This window comes from Hippoglossus hippoglossus, chromosome 3, assembly GCF_009819705.1.
Source record: "Hippoglossus hippoglossus isolate fHipHip1 chromosome 3, fHipHip1.pri, whole genome shotgun sequence".
NCBI classification, from domain to species: domain Eukaryota; kingdom Metazoa; phylum Chordata; class Actinopteri; order Pleuronectiformes; family Pleuronectidae; genus Hippoglossus; species Hippoglossus hippoglossus.
In genome coordinates, this window is record NC_047153.1 from 28,787,623 (window position 1) to 28,805,301 (window position 17,679).

The following is a 17,679-nucleotide window of genomic DNA, read 5'->3' on the forward strand; positions in this document are numbered from 1 at the left end:
GAATGGAAAAGAGGTAATCTTAAGTCCTTGGCAAACGTAGCTATTCAAACGACTCTACCGGAATAATCAGATGACTGATAAACAGTCAAAATAATAAATTTGAAAATTTTAAACCTTTATGGACAAGTACTTCAAACTGTATAATTTCTAGTGGAAACACCAAGAAATGTCTGTAATGAAAATCACAGTAACATCTTAAGACAATTGTGACTTTAGATTATGTTTGAAAACAAGACTCAGTATCACACTAAACTAAAAGGTTTCCACAGCCGTATGGCTAACAAGGTCTTCCACAGGGACATACTTCCACATTGACCACAAGACTGTCCGCACAAGGGAGAAATAAACCCGGATGCACATTTTATGCGTGCGTGTTCGTCCTTTGGGTGAAGCAGTCACACACACTGTTTTCTTTTTAGAAAACATTCAGTATTTCTTTACTGTTGTAATGTACTATAATAGTTTCTCTGTAAAAGTTTAGACTGAAAATATTTGCTAAGCGGTGTCACGATGTACTGTTCAGGACAGGAAACATTAAGTTTAGGACTTGGGCTAGACTCTGCACTTGTAGGGCTGTACTTGGAACTTTATTGGCAAGACCTGAGAATTATTTTTAACTTAACACAATTACTTTGATAAGAGACATCAAACCAATTCATGGGAAATTAAAAAAAGATTGAGAACCACAATAAAACAAATAGATGCACAAAATATATATGAGCCAGAGAAACTGAAGAGATGGAGCAGTCCAACAGCAGAGAGCGAAGATGATGTAAAAACATTTTACAAGCTAACATTACACAAAATAACTGGAAGGTAGACTTGAATTTTCAACTGCATTTACATTTAAAAAAGAAAAAGTCACCGAGCGCCTCTTTTCATTCCCGTGTACCAGGTGAGGAGGCAGGTGGGACTGAACTGTTTTATAATTATATGGGACGTTGTGGTGATTCACCATCCTCATCCAGTCACAAAGTGGATTACAGCCCGTCTCAGGTTGATGCCAGTTTTCTTTTCACCAACCTCTCCATCCCTCTAATGCACAGACAAATCAATTGTCCTCATGGTAGTGGAAGGTGTGTGACCCACACCCACATGGCCAGAGGTCCCTGAATAAAAAAAGAAAGTAAAAATGTAATAGTAAGAACGAACAATAAATAAATCCTTAAATATACAGATGGTGGGGAGGGGGGTGTTATCTAGGTCAGGAATTCAATCAATCAATCAAATGTGTTTGTATAGCCCGTGTGTATGTATGTATTGGTTTGTGTTACATGGGTAGACAGGTGTAATTGATAAATGGGGTCCAGCATGTGTGAAATGAATCTATTTGATTGTTTTTTAATGCTATTTGTCTTTCTGTATAGATGTGTTCAGACAGCAGAAGGTGCCACTGAAGTGTTGAGAGGTTATTTCGGTCTGTCTGGTTTAGGAGGATTGTGCTTTTAGCGATTGTTAAAGCAACCAGTACAGCTTCTTCACATTTCAGTCGCTGAAACATCTCCGAGCAGACATACAGGTGGGGAGACTGGGAAGCTGCGACCTATGACCGAGGTTAGTGTTTGTGTGATGTTAGTTGTGTTTAATGTGCAGCGTGCAGGTGTTATCGTCTGTGAGTCCCGGTTTGTGAAGATTATATTGTGATTAATTATCTGAGTTACATGCACAGTACGACTGCACAATCCATGCAACAGAGACGGGGCTCTGTTTTCGCTGTGGTGGAACAAAACAAATAGAGATACTAGTGATCCATATTGTAATGCTTTCTGTTGTTAGCATTTCTCTCTCATTCTCAGTCAGTTTCTAAAGGGACAAGGTTTTCTTGTTGAGAATGATCAATGTTCCGGTACAAGACTTGATCCTGGCATATCTATGAAGTGTTTCAGTTGCATTAGTGCATTTTGGATGTGACATCAACAGTTTGCTGTCATTAACCGAGTTGTATGTCGGTAAGGAGAACTGCTGGAAGACCTTGGAAAAAGCAAACCTAGTGTGCAGAGAACTGTAGAGGTGTTACCTGTTGTGAAAACAAATTTGACAGATGTGTCAGCCAAATAACACTACAGCATTGACAGATAACCAAAAGGCCATTGTATTTCGCGATCGGTGTCAGAGAAAATGGATATTAGGGAGTGTTGGTTGAAGACCAATTTTAACTAGAAGGGCTCTGTGATAGTGCATACCTCCACTAAGGCAAAAGCCCTCTCTCACCATGTCAGAGCCATGTTTCCCATTATTTATCTTAACTCCCTACAGACTGGCATTAAACCTGCTTCTCTCAAGGGTTGTGACGAATTGGAGGTGGACCAATGAGCAGAACACAGATTCAGTAAACTCTGAGACGTTTTTAACAGTTTCTTTACAATATAAGAATATATTGAGTGGCTGAGGTAACTGGAGGACGTGCCTGGAGATGAAGGACGAGGCAGGTTGGAGCGTGGAGCAGGCTGAAGGAGTACAGACTGGAGAGCGCTGGAGTGAATGTGAGTGATGTGTTGATCTTACGGTGCTGGTGGTACAGAGTGCAGGCAGAGGCAGGCTGGTGGCAGGAGACGGGGATCGTGAGCAGAGGAACGAGAGACAGTTAAACAGAGCTGAAGACAAGCACGAGGATTCAAAGATACTGAGTAAACTGAGATACGGCCGAGTATCTACCGGATTACAACCAAATGGTCAAGAGTGGGTGAAGAGCGGATCAGAGTGCGATGATTGAACTGGGAAAAACGGAGGCCACGCCGTATACACACGTACTTTTGTATGAGTGCACTCATACAAAAAGACAGGCAGGTGATAACAGATACAAGAGGGAGGGGAGAACCCACAGAGCCCACTGGGAAACTGATGTTAGAAAACCAGGGTCATGACAGCTGTAAAGTCACCATTGTTAAAGAAAAACAACCTGGACCCATTTATAATCAGTAATTATAGAATAATTTCAAATCTTTCATTTCTTAGCAAAGTACTTGAAAAATTTGTATACAAACAACTGCATGTATATCTTTCAACTCACAGTGTTTGCGATACATACAAATCAGGTTTCAGATCCAATCATAGCACATAGCCCTCATCAAAGTCACAAATGACCTTATAATCAACTCAGATTCACATAAAACCTCCAGTTTAGTTTTACTAGGTCTCACTTGTGCTTGTGACACCAATGACCATGACTTACAAATATTGGTATATACATTCTTCTCAACCAGGTTAGATTACTGCAAAGCTTTATTTGCCCGTATACCAAAACACACAGTTGGATGTCTGCAGCTCATTCAGAATTATGCGTAAGCGTAAATTTGAACATATCACTCCTGTACTAAAATCTCTCCATCAGATCACCAACACAGTATCAACTTCAAAACCCGGTGTTTTTCAAAGCACTTAATGGTTTAGCTCCACAGTACATTTGTGAGGGCAAGAAGAACTCCAATGTGTCTGACTTGTCAACAGGAGTCCGCCCTTAGTTTGAAACACAGGATAACTACACTATTAGAAACACAGACATGGTGCACTTTTAAACGTTTTGGAAAATCCCTGGAAAAGTTTTCTCAGTGGTCAGAAACTCATGATACTTATTGAATCCAGTGTGGTGTGACTGGCTGTGCTATAAATGTCGGAACCACTTTTTTGTGGTGCAATGCTGGTAAATTTGGAAAGGACGGTATCTCTACAGAGTCACCACAAACGTCCAATAAGTTCAATTCTGAGACCAATGTTCTTTGTCATCTGTGGAAACAGTATTGAGTGCATGTATTGATCTTTGAAAATCTTTGTTCAGTGCCCTCATTAGGTATGTTTACATGGAGCCTAATTTTCTGATTATAATCTGTTTAAATGCACAAACAGAATAAAAGCATCCCCCCCCCCCCCCCCCCCCCCCCCCCCCCCCCCCCCCCCCCCCCCCCCCCTCATTTACCTCAATAAGACTAACTGGAGGATGGGGGTGTAGTTTAAACTAATTATCAAACTAGAAATGTACCATGTGAATGTTTTAACCCTAATACTTTCTGACTCCATTCTGCCCTCTGTCTTGATGTAAATATGTCGAAGTTTGTTTCTTTACCCTCCAAACTGCTCCTCAGTGACGCTCTTAAAGAACTGAAGCTAACATCTAGATGGTAGGAAAATACCAAGCCCATGCCAAAGAGATAAGGCAGCCATTGAGGAAGACAAACACATGATGTATCCATCACTTTAGCACATGCCACACAGATGACACATGTAAACCCCAGACTATATTAAATTATATCCCATGTAAACAGTTGAACCAAAATTTTAGAAAGCCCACTAGAAACAGCAACTTCATGTGGGAAGCGAATCAGAGCTGTGTAGACTCTACCTTTTCTTGAACCATTTGCCCATTGCTGGATGGATAGAGAGTGGACATGAGTTTACCTATTTGACGATGGGTGATTGATTCTTGGCCAAGCTTAAGATAGAAGGAGTACATTTTAGAAAATCTTGCACATTGATTTTTCATAGTCCCCTCCTGCATTTAGAAAACATCATTTATCAGTCATTAAGCGTACAGGTCCTTTCTTTGGAGAAGTTATCTCACCAATGGTCTCCTATGTGGTGACAGTGACTGACCCGCCCCGACGGGATTCATTTTTCAGTCTCTCTCTGCCACGTTTGAATTCCACATTTCCTCACCGGTGGTCTTTGGAGGGGCGATATCCAGTCCTCATGGACCTACCTGGGTGATGAGCCCTTGAAACCGAGGTAGCGATTGACTGCATGAAGGCTGGTGAAGCACAGAAATGATTAACTTTAACTTTTTGCATGATTACAAGAGTTGAAATGCATTTGCATGTGATGAGAACTGTTTAACTAATCTCCTTAGGCCACAAATGTATCAATCAGCTCTTGTACTCTTTACATTGTTGTACACCTGGTCATGACAATTTTCAAATGGAGACCTGTGTGCAATATATTCTGTTATTATCTTATTACAACTATTTCATATTGGTGTACACTACTGTCTGATATGCATCAATATGAAAACTTGTTTCACAGAACAATTTACAGAAAAAGATGCAATTTAAAAATGGTGAAAATGCATTAATTGATTCATCTTGAACAGAGAAAAGAGATAAAACACATTTTTAGGCTCCTGCCCAGAGAAAGATGAAAAGGAACAATACAAGGCTGAGCCAAACCTATCATTGCCATTACAAATAGACCAACAAGCAATGCACTACCAATCTATTAAAACCAACTCAAGTATGTGTATTATATAAAGAATATCAGCTGATTTAGTATTGTATTGTATTTTATGTATATATATATATATTTATGTATTTATATGTGTGTGTATATAAATATTGAGATATGTACCTCTGCCAAGGAGGTTATGTTTTGGTCTGTGTTTGTTTGCTTGTCTGTAGTTAGCAGGATAACACAGAAACTACTGAATGTATTGCCATGAAACTTTGTTTTACTTTCTTTAAAACTGTGACACTGGGTGTTTTTCAAGATTTTCATCAACTAATGGATCTTGATGAAAAAAAAACAGGCATGTTTAGGGGGCTGATATTTATGACTGTGTGCAAGTTATTGCACATACAAATAAAAAACTGGATTCAGTTAATTTAAATTTGCTTTCAAAAGGGGACTGCTGGGCCTTGGTGAAGGTACAGTCTGTAGGGATCATATACCATATACTCTGTATCAGCATCCCCAGGAGTAGGATCCTTTACTCTCTAGCTTATGAGTTCAGAGAGATTGTTGCAAATGGATGTACTCCTTTTACCTGTTGGTCCATACACCTTGATATGCTCTCTCAGGTATTATTATTATACCATGATTCACAAACAACAGAGCTTGTTCACCCCCGAAAGATAAGACCCTCTGATAAAAACTTGATGAGAGAAATGACACGTTTCATGACCTTGCTCCAATGTTGTCATTTACAATCCATCTGGAGAGTTAGTTACATTACATCTATAAAATAATCTCCACTCTTTTCATTAATGACATAGGCAACATGTTACCGCTCAGAACTCACCAGCTGTATCACTGTGCTTCTAGTTGCATTATACATCAACTAAATCATTCATGTAGTTGCCAAATAACTTACAAGCAAAATGAAACCAAACGTAGCCTGTTGAGGAGGAGTACATTATCTACTCCTGCTGAGCAGTCTCTCTGTTCAGCAGCATGCAACAATGTAAGGTGTTAGTTAGAGCCTGTATATGGCCCCCTGATGACAGCATCTCTAGCCGTACAGTTCAGAAAATGTGCTTCCCCTCTGCTTGGAAGTTTATGCCATACCCGCATGCTGCTCTATCAAGCCTGAGGCCCTGTGCCATCAGCTAAACCTAAACATAGCATGAGTGCGGAGTAAGTGTATTACAGTGACTCCATATCTAACTGAAATGGAAATGGTCTTGCGACCATCTGTTATTTGGTCTTGTGACCATCTGTTATTTTGTCCGTGATCCAAGCTGTAAAATAATATTACGATGTTAACCAAGTGGCAATTCAAACAGATTATCAGGTTACTTTGAGGGGCTCTCAGAGCTTCAAGGTAGAATATTGATAGAGTTCACTTACATAAGAGAGTTTCCAGAGTCAAGGCCCGAAGACTTTGAAATTGAAAAGGCCCCCCCGAAGCCTTACATGCATTTACAGAGACATGAAGAGCATTGGTGTTCTGTTGAGGAGGATCCCTGGTCTTGATCTAGGACTAGATATTTTAAAAGTCTATTCAGAAAACTGTATACACAAGGCTCCTGATTTGACATGACCAACCTTTAACTAAGACAGTGCTTATTTCAAAAACTGAAAGCTGAAAGGCTTTGCTTCAATATAACTATAGATTACACCTAGATTTTGTACCAAAAATATAAAATAAATCAGTGGCAGCAGTGACGGTAATCCACCAGACAGTATAGATGTATGGTTGTCCGTTATGGTTATATTAAACTAACCTGATTCTAATTACCATACACAACCTTATCATACTGTAACAGAAAAGGGGCAGGGTGGGCCTCCAGCCTAAATAGGTCTGTGGGAATACACACACACACACACAATGTCACACACATGCCTTGTTTCTCTCCTCTTTTCATTCTCCAGTGTTTTAAATGTCATTGACCTGAGGGCAAAGCACATACCATCTCAAGTACTCATCAGTCTTCTGCTAGGACACATACACACATACCAACACACCAATCAAGTCTCAGTGGGCTTCCTCTCTCCCTTGTCTCCCCCCTCCTCCCTTCCCGCCTTCCTTCTCTTTCTGTACAAGCGGATTGGTGGACACCTCATGCCGGGGAAACGCCATTCAGTCGGCACTTGCACCAGATAAAAGGTTAAAGGGACGGCTGACATCAATCAGTCATGACATTCACACATCACACTTTCCCTGTGACGTGCATCAGTCACCCTTCTTCACTGTGGTGATTGGCAGGCCTGGCAGTGTGATGTCCAGTTGACAGTGTGGGTGTTTAGGTCATACTCAGAATGACAATGCTAGTGTTGGACTCTTGGATTTCTTCGTGGACAGATGCCACAGATCTGTACCGACACTCATCTGAAAGGAGAAAGATGTCACATCGCTGTGTATGTTTTCGGACCTGTCAGTGGAAGCATGGTGCAGAAACAACCCAGCTAAGCTCCATGCTTTATTCTGTTTAATCTATCAGGGGTGCTTAACAGCCTTCAATGCATACACACTCTAAAAGAAGGTAATGCCACTAATGCTAGGTGCTGATCCTGGGCTAATTTAACAGTAAGCCTACTGTAACTACAGAACAGATGTTATTATATGATAAACTTAGTAAATGAAGCCTTTCTGTATTTCAGCACTGTTTAAAAGGGTTTCCCTCCCGCACAGCTTTAATTTTTTATGCAGGCCTGCTGAGTAATAGGCTACAACAGATCGGATGCTCCCTTAAAGCGACACCATAAAACTTTAGCTGAGCAACAGCAGCCTCTGCAGCCACAAGTGGTAATTAATTCTGTTGAGCTCCGAGTGGTTAAGTGGTTTTCATGTACAGAAAACAAACGTATCAAGCCTTGACTGGAGCTCAGACTGTGTAGTCGCACTCACTAAACTGAAATACAGTTTGGTGGTGTATACTCCTCATGATCCTGATGATCATGAAGGGCTGCAGCTGTAACAAACATACCAAACTCCATCTATTTTTAAAGTTTCTTTCCTGGTTTTTATTGACTTCTATTCCTTTTTTAACTTGTTTAAAATTCAGCATTCATCTTGGACTTGCTGGGCCTGATTCTGGCAGTTTGAGCGCCTGACTTTCAGTCAGTTTGGATATTCTCACAACAGATTGTACACGCTCACCATAGAATGAGAGAGGCCTCATTCTGCTAGTTACAAGTGAGCGTACCTCAAAATTAAGGAAGAACTGCGCTGCTTGTTGTGAGACTATACTATGTAAATATTTGTTTTTCTGGAGGCTAATGGATGTTAATGGTGACGATTTGACCAACAATCGTCTATATTAGAGAGAGAGAGAGAGAGAGAGCTGTGAGCCATGCATATACCCAGTCTGACGTCAGTAACAATAGGGGGGAGCTCACTGTGTTGAAAGGAGAAATCAGCTATACTGTTCCCAGTGCATGTTGTTATACTGACAGTCTTTGGGAGGATTTGATCTGGATTCATACTTGACATCTAAGTGTTAATGCAGATGCAAGGAGAAACATGAATACACATATGAACTGCTTGATTAACTTGTTTGGATTGTTGAACTAAATACAGTATGGTGGTTTCACATTGTAAACCTTAAGTCAGATAACATATAGTCAATATAGTCAAATTAACAAACTAGTGCTATTTTATAAATGTACAACATAGCGTCTTGTTTTTTAGATACATTTCATAAACTTCCCTGAATGTTTTTTTAAATGAAACATTTCTTAAAATATTGAAAAGCACATTTCAGCTTCCATTTTCCCAGCTTTCTGTTGTGGAGAGATCTATGGACAAGAAGTGAGGCGAACAGGAAATAAAAGATTTAACATTAGTTTTATAATGTTAGATTCACTCTGTGTATTCTATGCCCTACATTTACACGGAGATAACTGAATTTACCTAATTTATGGTTATATATTTTATGGTACAAGTGTCTTAAAGCCATTAACCATGGTTTTGTGATATTTACATGAGAAGTTATTAAGCATTGAACAGAGGTTTGTAAAATCAGGTGGAAACGAGCCCAAAGCAGCTACAGAAAGGGGTTAATAGCTGCATGTCAAGTGCATAGGGATAGGTAGGTAGGAGGGTGTGTGTGTGTGTGTGTGTGTGTGTGTGTGTGTGTGTGTGTGTGTGTGTACATTCTTGTGTGCATAGAAGCAGCTACACAAAAGTGACAGAAATAGTAGCAAGTGCAATGTACAGTAGGGCTTTGCAAAGAGGAGAGGAGAGGAGGGGAGGGGAGAGGAAGCCAGCATGTCGCTGCTCTGTTGGAAATGATATCATAGCAGGGGTTAAACAGCCACCGTTTACCTTGATTTATAATCCCCCCACCCCACCTCTCTTCCTCCTCCTCTTATTCTTCTCCATATTCCCCACACAGAGGGTGAGGCCTGGCTGCTGGAGGGAGGGAGAGAGGATGGGCATCATGGAGCAAAGAATGGAAATTAATTAGACCATGAAAAAATAAATCATAATATTAAGGACGAAGGAGTGACTCCAATTTTAGATTTGTGTTCACACTGGGAAAGAGAAAAAAGTATTCATACTGAAAACAGTTGGTTTTCAGCATGCTGTTAATGGACGCTGTTTTCCCACAATGCAATGCAAAAAGAAATAAAGCAGCTCACAGCTGTAATAGTTAAAACAAATCATGGGTGGTAGTGACTCAGCTAACAGTCATGCTAGGCTGCTAGCTGGTGCTTTACACTATATGCTATGCTTAGCATGCTAAATGCTCTCAATGACAATTTCACATTTAGTACTGATATTGTTTGCCTCTATCTCATTGTTAAGATCTTTGCACACCAAGTCTGTATATTTTGTCTGAAATTGTTGCAAGTTTAAAATAAATACGACCTCACGTTCAAAACTTTAGTCCATCATAAAGTTATGTCTTACAACAGGAAAAGGGTGATTTACCCTGGTCACTGCACATCCAGCCCAAAACTATACTTGGTACAGACATTGTTCGTCCACTTGCCTTCTATATGACCCTTTTCCTGCTGTCTCAGCTTGTACGGCTGTTTTTTCCTCTTGAACGGAAAAACTCAACTGAACACTTTGTCTCAACACTGTAAAAGAACACAGAAAACTCCATTATTGTCTACTGAGTAATGTGATGGACCACCAAGCTTCTTGCCTTCAGCTGACCTGTATTATGAACCAAATTGAAGCCGTGGGAGACCACCTATGGACCACACAGTGACCCTGTCATCATCCTTCACCTCCTGCTAGTTATTATATTTTGCACATGGGTCTTTCCAAATTCTTCTTTATAGCAACTGTTTTATTCAGCTGTCCAAGCTATCTCCATCCAGTGTTGAGACTCTGAATACTAACATGCCTGCAAACATACATCCCATGCAGGACTATTTAATTACACTGGGTATGTGTGTGCTAGGGTAGACAGGAAACAGATTGTCTAGTCTCTTTTTGTGTGCTTAGTTTTAGGAAATTGTAGGAACGAGAAAAAGTGGTTAAAAGTAAGGCATTTCATTTTTTTCTTTTCTTGGATGGACAATGAGGTGGAACAGTAAGAAGTCATTATTAATGTTGCAAACACCACTGGTAGCTAAGGTTGATTTGTTTGTCTCAGGAAAAGAGTCATGTGATAAGAGCATGACGAATCAGGGAAAGATGCTTCATGTTCAGACTAAATTAACCCTTTTAGGTTTCAAACTAAAACAGGGTGCAGCAGCATTTCCACAAATCTTAGTTTAAGGGGCTTGAAACCCCAGCGTAGAGTGGACAAAGCAAGAGAGACATATTTTAAATAAAACAGTGTGGATGTAGCCTGAAGCTCAAGCCTTAATTCTGTCTATCATAAAACATTTCAGCATTCCACAACTTCTTCACACACACACACACATTCAGTCACACACCCTCCCTTCACAGCAGTGGCAGCACTTCACAAAGGAACCATTGAAGGGGCTCCTTCAGTTTAAAAGTTGAAGAGTATGTCTAATTTTGGTCAGAGTTCATTAGGCAACACAAAAGTGGGAGCTTGCAGAGAACATGAGGACAGTGGCAGAGGCAAGTGCTTCATGCCAGGACTGATAAGAGCAGACAGAAACTACAAAGGCGCCTCTCCTTCAGAAGAAGGAAAGGGTGAACAAGGAAGGAAGGGAGGAGAGAGAAAGAAACCAAACAGCAAGCAAAAGTCTTGGCCCAGAATGTTGTATGATTTTAATACATGCATGTCAGTGTTTGTTAAAGTGACTCAGTGAGCCTGCAACACACTGCTATTCAACTTTAATATTCAGCTGTGAGGGGGGAAAAAAGAGCAGCGCAAACATAATGACCAGCAAATGAAAATGAAATACTTAAAAGTATGACTACTCTATGGAGGGTATTAAAGTGTCATCATGTCTAAGTGAAAGCTGCATCAGAAACAGGACACGACTTTATGTCAATGGCAAAGCCACCCTCACTAGTCAAATTCCATCCCCTCATTACGATGAAGAAATGAAGAGCTTATGAAATAATATATATATATATATATATATATATATATATATATATATATATATATATATATATATATAAGCAACAACAGCAAAAGTAGAAAACTGCTCTCAGTAGCCTACATGGGCTCAGAGTAACATTGTTGTGGGTTAAAAGTGTGAAGATGAATGTGGACAGTGATCTGCCCATGAGATCTGCGTTTTTGCTGTAACTGGGATGCAGTGCTGCTGCTTTAGTGTGAGGCCCTGAGCTGTAAATGGATATTGGAGATTAGATCTTTCATCTGGAGAGAGCCATGTCATTTTCCTATTTTTCTGTCTTATTGATTCTGTCCGCTCTCAGCTCCACATGAACAAACCCTTTCAGACTGGGAAAGGCCAAACCAGAGCTGTTCATATTCCCTACTTATAGATCTGCCTACGTTATAAGAGATGTTAGAGCAGATGGGGATAAGATTTTCTAGATAAATGTCTAGATGTGTTGAGTGATAGATGCATTACCACAGCCACTGTTTTATTCGAAGACACGACTCATATATTTCCATCTATTCTACATTGCATATATCAAGAGTCTTTAGATGATGCAAATGAATGAGTCATCCAGATACTAATGTGGTAGCCAGTAGTTGTAAGGCCTCCATAATGGATGAGTTTAAATGCAGTCTTATTACAATGACCTCTTTCTGTCTCTTAAACACACAGAAGCGTCTCCATCACTGTACCACTAATGCATTAATGTCATATATCAGTCACACTCCCGCATATTGTGAGGTCCATATTTAAGGTGCATACTGGCTCCATGTGAAAGTAAATAGCAACACACCCGACAAAATATGCTGAGGCCATGATCAGCACGGCACACATACACATACATACAAAATCAGTTATGACCATTATCTAATCTGGCATTGCTATAATTCAAGTTTGATATGGTCTAGGCACAAAAAGTACTTGGTTATGGTTTGGTAAAGATAACAGCACTGTGAGGTTGTAAGGTTTTTGTAAAGATAAAGTAAAAGAAAAATAAACCAAAGAATGGGACAAACTCACTGAGCGCTTGATCAGGAAGACCATACTAATACTTGCTATTTCCTCCCTTTGCTATCAAAGCAGCCTCAGTTTCGTGTCATAGATTGTGCAATATGCTGGAAACCTCCTCTGAGATGCTGCTCTATGTTGACATGACTGCTTCACATCATTTCTGCAGATTTGTCAGCTGCACACTCCTGCTGTCAATCTCCTGGTAAAGGATTCCCATCTGATGACTGTGGAGGTCACTGAAGTTCAAACTCTGTCATGTTCATGAAACCACTTTGAGACTTTTACTTTGTGACACGGAGCATTAACCTGTATCCATTACAAGACATGTGTTGGATGCATCAACCAAAACACTGCTCATTCCCTTTGAATGGGGTGACGTCATTCATTGCCTCACTGCATTGGAGTTCTATTGCATAGCGTTGCTTGTGCTGTGTACGGCAGAAAATTGAGCAGAGCTCAACTTTTCATGCAGCATAGGAAGCATAACACAGCCTGGCACATAAGCTTGAAATCCGGCTAGGTGTCCCAAGCATGAAACTGTGACGATCGCTTTAGCACCTAAAATAATGCTCGCCCATCCTAAAGCATTAACGCCATGAATACATGTGAGTCCACCGTCAGATGGACTATGACATTCAAAACATGTCGTATTGAGATAAAGACACCCACAGTTCCAAGAAATACATTCATTACTCCACCAGCAGCAGCCTGGACTGTTGACATAAGTCCGGTTGGGCTCATGGATTCATGCTGTTGCCTCCAGATTGTGACTCTATCATCTGCAGCCTCAGCAGAAATCCAACTTCATCAGATCAGTCTTCGATTTTCTTGTCTTCAACTGAATGTGCGTGAGTGGTGGTTTTTCTCTGTATGTGGTCCTGCGATATGATGGTGACCTGTCCAGGGTGCAGGTGTCCTCTCATCCAACGTCAGCTGAGATTGGCTAAAGCCTCCCTGAGAACCTTGAAAGAATAAGCGGTATAGATAATGAATGGATATAATGTTTGATAAACTGAAGCTCTCAATGTGTATGCTAAAGGTGTCACATGATTGCTGTTTAGAGGATTGCATGGCCATGGCCTGACCAACACAGACATCAGAATCAGAATCAGAATCAGAATTCTTTTTAATTGCCAAGTATATTTTCACATACAGGAAATTGACTTGGTGTGGTTGGTGCATCGGACATAAAACAACAATATATACAAGTAGAAAGAACAATAAGTTCCACAAGCGTGGCTACTAAATACCAAGGCCAACTGTATCCAAAACCTTTCTTAATTCCATAGTAAACTTTTATGACCTATCCAGGACGCACCAACGTAAGACCTTATATAATAAAATAATAGATGGACTTCTATCTAACAAGACAATATGTCAACAGTGTTTATCCAGAAGTGATGCTCTCATCTCCATTTTGCAGCAATTTAAATATGACTAATAAAGAGAAATTAATATGGTGATTTAGTCTGATGATCAAGTCAGTGTCTCCACATACTCTGCATCATCACGTGCTACATATTCACTAGACTACATCTCACACGGATGTTTGTCCCTGTGCTCAAAAATCAGCCTCCGTATTCTCCCACTTAGACACATTCTCCCTATAGGGCCTCACAATTCTTCCACCTTTGTTCTGCAGAGACAATGTTATATCTTGATTAGTCACAGGTTTCTTGGAAGCAAAAACATTTCTTGTTAAAATCAAATACCTAAAATTACCCATTTTAAATATTTGAACAAACAACAAATGATGTTCTTGTTCTGGTGTCTTAGAGTGACGGCCACGCTTCACCCACCTCCATGTCACTCTGCCCAGGTCTGGAGCTCCACCAGGCTGCAGGTACAAGGACCATCGCAGCTTTGGGCTAATTCCTTTAGCAAGCGAGGTCCATCTCATAATGACTATCCTCAGCATAAGCTTAAGCCACCCACAGTAGACTTACCCTAGCATTTGGAACTAATGAAAACAAATGGCTTTTCAATGGACAGACAAACCTATTTCAGACATTCATCATCAGCCTCATAGATTTCTAAAATCCTATCAAGTCTGTCCCCATACACTACATCTCACTCCGGCGCTCCCTCTTTGTCCGCCTGTCTCTCTCTCCACCAAATCCCACTCACAGACTGCAATCACAGACTTTGTAACTTTACAGCATCATTTATTCAGGCTCCACCTGACAGTTATTCACTCACCAAATGGCCACTGACAGAAACGAGAGCACAGGATGGCGTTATCTAGAAATGGCAGAATGAATGGAAACTTGCCGCTAATTTTTCTGAGCGGTGCATGGCACAGCTCCGAGCTTCAGCAAAACCTTCACACACCTTTCCACAGCAAATAAACAAAAATGTGATTAGATAAGATCAGACTTTAATGATCCCTGTGAGGAAATTGGGTTGTTGCAGCAGCCCAGGGAAGAATATACTGTAGATAAGAACAGAACAGATATAGATTATTTGAAAAAAAGAAGAAAAAAACAAATATTAAGTAATAACAATGCAGGAACATAGTGACAATAATACCACAGATAAATATGTGAAGACAAAGCATCTTCAGTGACACAGAGAAATAATGCAGGTCATGTGCGTGACAGGGAATCAGATTGTGTTTGTCAGACGAGGTGCAGAGTAGTGCGGAGCGCAGCAGATCAAGTTTGGATAGAAGCATTTTTGTTAGTCTAAAATCAACCCGTGAATCGTTTGCCCTAAGTGCTTACAATATCTACAAAATCATTTTTGCAAAAACAGTAGGTAAGGGAGTGTACTGAGTCCAATTGGCATGTCAGAGGCAGACGACTACTTAAACCTTTACGGTTTTAACGTAGCCCTCCTGCTTTTCTACTTCTTAACTTTCGTGAAAAGATAAGAAAAGATACTATCTCTGTTAATATTCATGAGCAGCTTCATTTTCAGCCTCTGCAAAAACCCTCAGCTCACTCTCACTGAAACAAAGAGGAGTTCGAAAAGAAAAGGATTGGCACCATGATAGCTTTTCAGAACAGTAAAATGTCTTCTCATGACCTGTGTATTGGCGTCTGATAAACCTTCAAACTCTGGCTCTATTACTCCGTCTGGACTTCCTGGATTGAATTCAATGACCAGCACTGCACTGCCTTTTTTCACTTCGATATTTTGCATACAGATACACGCAGGTATCACTTTCTTGTAGTGGGTATAATATTAACAGATAAAAGTATAACTTAAAAAGTAACATGCAGATTTCTTGAAAGAGGGATTACACCAATTTTACATCCACATATATTATATCTGATCATAAAAACATTGACCTCTGAAACCATGTGCATGTTGTATGAGATGCTTGACCTGATGGCAGACAGCATTAACCTACAGCATTTCTACACTGAGCATTTCAAAACAGTCTGCTCAGAAGACACCAGAAGCCAAACTGAAACTTAAAGGAAATGTAAGTTAATATTCACACGATCAAAGGACCTCTTCAGTTTTGCCAGTTTAGAATAAGAGAAATTAGGTTATATTGTTTCCATGACATTATCCACTGTCTGGTCTGAAATTCCTATTATGATGGAAAAGGAAAAAAATATAAAAAAGACATTAAATCAACTAATATTCTCTAAATGAATCAATGCAAATATGTAAATTCTGTTAGTTTGAGGTTAATGCAACTTTAAGGCCACTTTAGAATTTCTAACATGACTCGGTCTAACTTAAGATGAACTGAGAGATCGCTCAACTTATTGAATTAAGCTTTTCATGAAATAAAACATAAAAATATAAAAAATTTAAATAACACATACTAACATACTTTGCAGCACACATCGGAGAGTGACTCTCCAGGGACTCCATTTTTGTAGGTTTAGGTGTAGGAGCCTATTCACCGTAACATATTAAGTTTATTGAACTGTTTCAGTTAAATTATTTGAGATCACATTTTTTATTTAAACAAACTTATTGACTGTGTAAGAAAAAGATACACAAATGTGTGGAAATGAATGGATTTAGGTCTGAAAGCTTGTGTTAGAATTTTTCGAATTGATTGTTTTTGTTTCTGCTTTAAGCACACACACACACACACACACACACACACACACACACTGCATGGCTGAACGAGTGGCATACAGAGGGACACTCAACAGCAGGGCTGACTGATGAGCGATGATGATGTCATCAGCGAGTGCCAATCCGGATCAGGGTAGTGGCTCAGTGCCAGGCGGGGGGGTGGCCTCGGCAACCAGATGCCAAGGCAACAATGCCACTCAGCCAATCAATGAGGGGAGGCGCAGTGCTGGAGCATGGCAGATGCACTCTGGAGGGAGCTGTGGAGTTAACATATTAGGAGCATTTGCAGCCATCTTAAATATAGCCTCTTTATCATTCCTCTAATGCCTGTGTGTTTAAGGAAATCTTATCTTAAGACATTCACACTGTCAAATTATAGAAATGTGTCATGTTCAGTGCATTTAAGGAGTCTGTTTTGGTAACCTGCATTTCTGCCTATGGTACATGACATGTATGCAGTCAGACATGCTGACAATAATACATTATACATTTTATACATTCAAAGCAAAGTTGAGAGTAGAAGATCTAGAAAGGTTATTCAACTTTCCATCTGTAAGCAGTATTGTGGTTTGCTAAGATTGCCTTAACATTGTGGATTGATGTGCTTTTTTACTTGGAATTCTGTTCATTTGGTCCTGAAAGAGAAAAAACTCAAAGTCATCTGGACTGACTAACCTCACTGACTATTCACTTTTCGTGAGTCACATGGACCCAGATCAGGAAATCAAATTCTGATGACTGACAGCAGGTGCCCCTGCACATGATCATGAAGGGCTCATGAAGAAATAACAGAAAATAAGACTGAGACTTCACATAGTTTTTCTATACCATAAAAGATACACACACACACACACACACACACACACACACACACACACACACACACACACACACACACACACACACACACACACACACCGAACCTATGAGTAGAGATCATTTTAAGAGTGTGTCCTTAATAATTCACCT